General features: G+C 29.6%; 1 pseudogene; it reads right to left on the bottom strand.

Moving 5' to 3' along the window:
• Window positions 1-640: 640 nt before the first annotated feature.
• On the bottom strand, window positions 641-759 carry LOC118601870 (annotated as a pseudogene).
• Window positions 760-6,993: the final 6,234 nt, after the last annotated feature.

Genomic DNA, 6,993 nt, shown 5'->3' with positions numbered 1-6,993 from the left:
TATGTGAAGGGGCTATGTTCTGAATTACCCTCACAATGCATATTCATTTAATTTCTAATATTTGTTGACATAAACATATATATATTCACATACATGCATATAAATTTATGCATATAGTAATATGATATATTTAATATCTGTGTGTATGTATACATATGTATAAGCATTCAAAACATACACACATATATTAATGAGGGCAATACTTTTAAGAATACTTTAGAAAATGTTTATAAATTATCTTCTTTAAGCCTATCTGTTTATTTTAGTAATACAGACCACATTTCATTTAAATACTCTTTTTGATCTTAATATCAGACATTTTAATATCCTCCTTTGAAACTAGCTCTACATCCTTTCTTATGTGAATTTATTTTAATATTGGGTATATTCTTCATTTTTTTTATCTATATCAATATAACTTCTTTAAATAGCATTCAGTAGGACTTTGTGAAAGGATATATGTTAAATTTAATTTTTGTATTTAGAAATGTGTAACATATATTCACATTTCTATATCTCTATTAGTTGGTGTTTTTTTGTTTTGTTTTGTTTTGTTTTAGGTGAGACAAACCTTGGTTGACCTCACAGATTGCAAGGACTTTGTCAGCTTACAACTCTTATTTTTTATTTTTATTTTTTACACCTACAGCACCTGGTCTTCCTAGCTGGACTCCCATCCAAGTATTAACCAGGCCCAACCCTGCTTAACTTCTGAGATCAGACAGAATTGCGCTTGTTCAGGGTGGTATGGCTGTAGACTACCAGTTGGTGTTTTGAAAGTAAAATGTAGGTTATGATCAAGTAGGCACATGACTATTTGTTATATATTTTCTGTTAATTACTTGGGTAAAGTTCAGCTAACATTTCTTTATTCATTAACTATTTTTCCTGAGGTAACAGAAAAATAAAATGTTTTTTAGAGCCATTGTAACTATTACCTTAGATCAACAACTTTACATCACAAAATATGACATTCTACTATTACATGTATTTTCCAAGTTAAAGTTAGTATATTTTATCTCATTTTATCCTAGTCATTAGTATTGCTTTAGTCAAATAATAGAATGCCATGTTGATTGAACCTCAGTGATTTTTCTTTTTTTATCCTCATATTTCAGTTGTCAAAATACAATTAATCATTATAACTCAGAAGTATCACTAGAGTCTTCAGAGATATATTCCCTCAGCACCTATTTCAGGATTTATTCCCATCCTCAAGTAATCATAAACTTCTCTGGGAAACTACCTTACAAACAAATCTACTTTTATTTCAACATTATAAAAAATAGTTGAATTCATAACTAATCACAATGATCTATTTAGTTGTGCCAAACATATTCACCTAAGGTAAGTCTACTTGGCAGCTGTGGGCACCCTGGCATTTCCCCTGGCTCTGGATAAATGTAAGACCTAAGGCTTCAAATACTAAAAACAGAAAGTTCTTCTGTTAAAGTAAAATTCCAAAGAATTTTTTCTTACTTTTGCCCCACCTTCCCAAGAAAAAAAGAGAAAAAGAATTTTTTTTGCTTATTTTGCAAAAGCCTATTTATTAGGATGGTAATTAGAAAATAGTCTTCAATTTCTGTTTTAAATCAATATACTAATCTATATAATATTTGTAAGGTCCTCAATTATATAAAGTAATATATAATTTATATAAATTAATATATAATTTAAGTTACACAATTGAATCTTTATTTCTAGTCCTATTATCACATCTTCTGGAGAAAATCCTCTAACTTAAATACATAAAAAGAAACTTATTTAATGTGTTTTGAGTTTATTTGTGCATTTTCACTCTGAGGTCATGAATCTGGTCAACTTTATTTCAATCTATTAACCAGAAGTAAAATACACTATCTAGAGAATTCTAAAAGGACTCTTCTAATGTTTTTAACAAATTTATACTGAGTAAAAGTAACAGCATTTGATCTAGGAAGTAAAATCTACCAAAATATATAATAATAAATAATAATTTTTTATATTACTATCTGAGTCTTCATCACGAATTCCCACAAAGTATTTCCTTTGATCTCCACCATAATCTTATGTAAGATGATATAAGCTGATATACAAATGTGGAATTTACTAGGTAACACCCAGATTCTGAGCCCAAGATTACTGGGCTTGCTGAGATCCTGTTCTTTTGAATACTGCAAGTGTGTTCCAAGAGGCTTATCTGCTGTTAGGGGAAAAATTTGATTTCAAAATATATTCAGGGAAGTTCCTTTATACTACCCTCTACAGATTCTTATCCTGAAGGTTTGGAAATTTTTTCAAAAAGTAGCAACAGTTTTGTTAACATAAATGAAGATGAAAGCTTTATTTTTTAATCCATTCCAAAAATCGCATTTCTGTCAAGTTGTGTAGGATGAGTCATCTAATCCATGTGCTTGCCTCCAGATAAGACTATATTATGATTAGCTATGTTTCAGATCATCAGAAGAACGTATACATAGCAAAATATCATATGTGTAGGCATTTGGATTCAATGAGGTTTACTTTAATGGGTTTAAGGCCAACAAGAATTTTGAAAACTTTTAGAAAGGAACTGCTATGTCTAGTTCCAGAACAGAGATTTATTTTGTTGTTTTGTCTGTTGGTTTTTAGTGCCACCATTCTAGAGCATGAAAAGCAAACACAAATATAAATGGTTATCCTTGAGCCCAGGTTAACCCACTTTATTCTTTATAGTATTTCTAGTAATTATATAGGTTTGCACTAATTAGCTTATTATTACAGCCTTGGTCTCAGTTATTTTCAATTCAGCTGTCTATATTAGAAATCTGTGGCATCTTTGATATAATTTGTTTTTATTTATTTCATCAATTTAAAATTATAACAAAATATATGCAAAAATGAGCAACAAATAAATCTTTCCTTTCAGAGTTTTGCTCTGTCATATTTTCAGAACTATTCGTTCTGAATTAATATCTCCTTTCACTCTTTAGCGTCATACAATTTTATTTAGTTCAAAGTACTTTTCTATCATTATTTTATATACTTAATTTTTTAAAAAAATTTGTATAACATGTCTTCTCAACTAGAATGTAAATCCTCTGTGGACAATAACTTTGCCCATTTTGTTTATTTCTATATTATCAGCCCTTAGAAAGACATTTGTGGGAGAATAGGAATTCAATAAATATAGAATGAATGAATAAATAAAATTTTAGTTCTCTTCACATCATTCTCTAACCAATCTCTTTATCAAACCAATGTTAATTATTTGGTATGTACCCTGCTGTTGTTTCCTCTTTTGAGTATATTTGTTGTTGTTTTGGTTCTTCTTCTTCTTTTTTTTAATGGCATCATTCCATTACCTGCCAATTTAAATTTGGGTATCTATTTAGTTAAATATATCCACCTTTGCATTAGTATTTCTATGGGATAGACCTCCAAGGTAAAATTCCTGGGTAAAAATGAAATGTTAATTTTACTACATATTAAAAGATTATTTTTAAAAATGTGGCAATGTTTCCCAGAGCTGTTTATGAGAATTAATATTTTACTACACTCTCTAGGCCATCATTCTTTAAATTATTTTCCTAACTCATATACGATGAATGGTATGACAACAGTTTTAAAATTTCTATTCTTTCTCTATTGGTGAGATTAACAAACATTTTCATGTGATCATTGCATGACAGCCAAATTTATTTTCCTATACAGCTTTAGAGGTATAACCTTGGCCCAGTCATCACCAACTTAAACTCAAGATAGATTACTTATGGCTTATTAACAAACTTTAGAAAGTTCAATTATGGCTATGAGATGGAAAAATAAATGTATACTAAAATAAATATACATTGAAGTTAAAAATACTTTTCTCAAATAAAATTGGAATATAAATGACTATGTGAATTTAATTATAATATGTTCTGCATTAAAGAGTTTACATATGTATTTTTTTATTTAGATCAGTTAAAAATTAGTGTTTACTTCCCAAACAGAAATATACTTTCAACTAACATAAAATAGTTGAGAAAAAGTATTAAATTCAAAACTGTTCTCAGTAGCTGATATTTATTTAAGGTGTTAGATATAATTACAAGATCATTTCCTGATTGATTGTTTTTGAAAATAGGTTTGGCAAATCCCTTTTCTGTTTTTCTTAAGAATTTTTAAAATGCTCCGGCCTGAGGAAAACCCTTTCTCTCACTTCTGTCAAGAGAAATTGTACTTTCTTAAGACTTGATTATATCTTACCTCCTAAATTGTGAATATTTTTCTTTTTACTATTAATCTAATATTTCATAGCTTTTTTTCATAATAGTTTTATTCACAAGTGCTTTACCTGTTCTTGACTTTTTAGCTATAGTGTTTGCCAGGAGTTTCATGTTTCAGATAATTTCTATAATACTTTGAGTGTTTTCGGTTTTAGAAGTTTATAATTCATTTTCTCTTTTTTCTCTTTTCTGCTGTATTTTCATTAAGGATTTTCTAGGATGTGAAAAACCACCAAATCTCTGAGTTCCAATTTTCAATACTTAAAATGTGCACAATAAGGTGCTATTCGATGATAAGTTGCTATGAAATAATATACGGGTAGGTGGCAAATTGAAAATGCTCTTCTGTATAAACTGATGACTGGTTTTCCTTTTATGAGTGGACTTAACTGTTTTGCAATTTTTTACTAATAAACATTGTTTTAAAAATGTTTAAATGCTGTCATGTTGTTCAGTTATTTCTATTTTCTTTATTATGATTATCTCTTTTAGCATATTAAGGAATGACTTATAAAAGTGTAAAACTGGTTTATTGTCATTCATTACTAATAAGGACCTAAATATAAGCTATTTTTCTTTCTAAGAGGATACTCTATTGGAGAACTGTAGACAACAAGCCATATTTGTACTTAAAAAATTTTAGATAATTGATTTGAAAGTAATAGATCAGGTTCAATAAACAATACATTGAAATATACTTTTGGAAAATTTTTAACATTTATTTTAATCTTAATCATTTTGTAATGATGCATATTAATAAGTTTATGGAAACCAGTTATATTTATACTCTAAATCTCCAGTTCTGGATAAAATACATCATGCCATAATATTACAGTCTTTCTCAGTTTTTTAAAAATCAAATCTATACTTCACTTGATTTTTCAAGAGCCTAAGGTACCTGGTCACCATTTCTAGTCATTTGCTTCCCCCTCTTTTATTCTTCACACCCAAGTATTCATATGATTGAATCTCTAGCTTGTATCTTCTGCTCATGTTTTCTCCTGAAAACAAATACTTCACCTAATCTCCAAATCCTGACATTTTCAAGGCTCAATCTCAAATGTGCAGGTATCAACCTCTCATCCTTCTACCTGGCCTTCTCTACCACTGCAAGATTGTCTAGTGACAAAATGACACTTTTCTTTTTACTGATATCCTGTTACGAATCAAAATTTAACTAGTTTTCTGTGAGTATTCTACTTCTTGAGATTGTGAATTGCAGGGAGGGGAAATTGGGTGAGACCAGATTGATCGGTGTCTGTGATAACTGGCTGTACAAACAACCTATATCTGTGAGTTATTTAATTATTTACACTGCTGCATAATTGCTAGACTCTACACCTTAAAAATACTGTAAAGAGTATTCTGGGGAAAGTCTTACAGAAACACATTATTGGATACAATTAAATTTAGATAAACTCAGAAGCAAGAACAATAATGTGGTGATTAATGGACTTTGGACTTTGCAGGAAACCAACATAAGCAATATAAGAAACATTTTACTTAATTGCTTCTGGTAATAATAATAAATATTTGAAGACAAAAAAAATAAAGCAGAATGTGCACCATCACACTCTTATTTATCACAAAATAAAAAGTATATGATTCGCTAAATAGAACACTTTTGAAACTGCTTAAGAGAAATTGAGCAATCTTCATCAGACATGCATTAAATGTATAATTGTGTAATCTCTGTTTATAGTATATGGAATGTTATATTTTCTTTATACTTTAAAAAATTACAATCAAATTAGCAAAGTTGACATACACAAAGATGCTATGAAAATACACTAAATAAGTAGAAATATTAAACTAAAAATTAAATTAATATTTTTGTATTACACAATTTTTTTTAAAATGGAACTAACATGCATAAGATAGAGTGTAAGTAAGGTAGTATACAAGAACACAGAGGTAAAATATACTATTTTTCAAAATATGTTTGCTACTTTTTAAGATAGAAAATAATGTTCTTTTAAAAAATATATACATACTCTTAGGTCAATGTTTTATAGAATTTCATGTCCTCTGTCTTTCATTATTAACTTTGTCATGGAGAAGTTCCTCCCTCCCACATTCGCTTCTTTCCTTCTCTTCCCATCATTTATTTTTTCTTTTTTTCTTACTCCTTTCCCCTCCCCTCCCCTCCCTCCCTCCTCCCTTCCTCCCTCCCTCCCTCCCTTCCTTCCTTCCTTCCTTCCTTCCTTCCTTCCTTCCTTCCTTCCTTCCTTCCTTCCTTCCTTCCTTCCTTATTTCCATCTAAAGTTTTTTCGTACAGTTTGAATACCATGTTTTCCTTGGTATTTCCTCTTGTTATTTTCTTGTTTCATCTCACACTTATGTGGGAAATGATTACAGAATTCTGTTTGCACTGTTATAGAATGTGTGAATTATTCTAGACCTTCTTCCCTCACTATCTAAGACCTGTTAGCCTTTTTTCTGATTGGCAGTTGAGAGGCTGGGTAAAGCACATCATCTACTTTCCTAAGACTGAATACTCAAGGAGATATTAGAGAAAGCAATGGGGATAAGTAAGAGTAGTCTGGAACAGATGTTTTGTTGGCAAACTGAGCTTGTATACTTTAGCAAAATTTTATTAAACACATCATTAAAAGAATCATGAGGGAATAACATATGTGGATAAGATGTGCTGCCTTTTTTTTTTTTTTGTAGTTTGAGTCATGAGTCATTTTCTCCTTTGTTATTTATCTGATATATGTATGTGTGTATATACGTGTGTGTGTGTCTCTATATATAAAATTTC

The sequence above is a fragment of the Rousettus aegyptiacus genome, unplaced genomic scaffold, assembly GCF_014176215.1.
Source record: "Rousettus aegyptiacus isolate mRouAeg1 unplaced genomic scaffold, mRouAeg1.p scaffold_m13_p_4, whole genome shotgun sequence".
Taxonomy (NCBI): Eukaryota; Metazoa; Chordata; class Mammalia; order Chiroptera; family Pteropodidae; genus Rousettus; species Rousettus aegyptiacus.
Note: the sequence above shows the minus strand (reverse complement) of the source record. Positions and strands in the feature narration are given on the sequence as shown.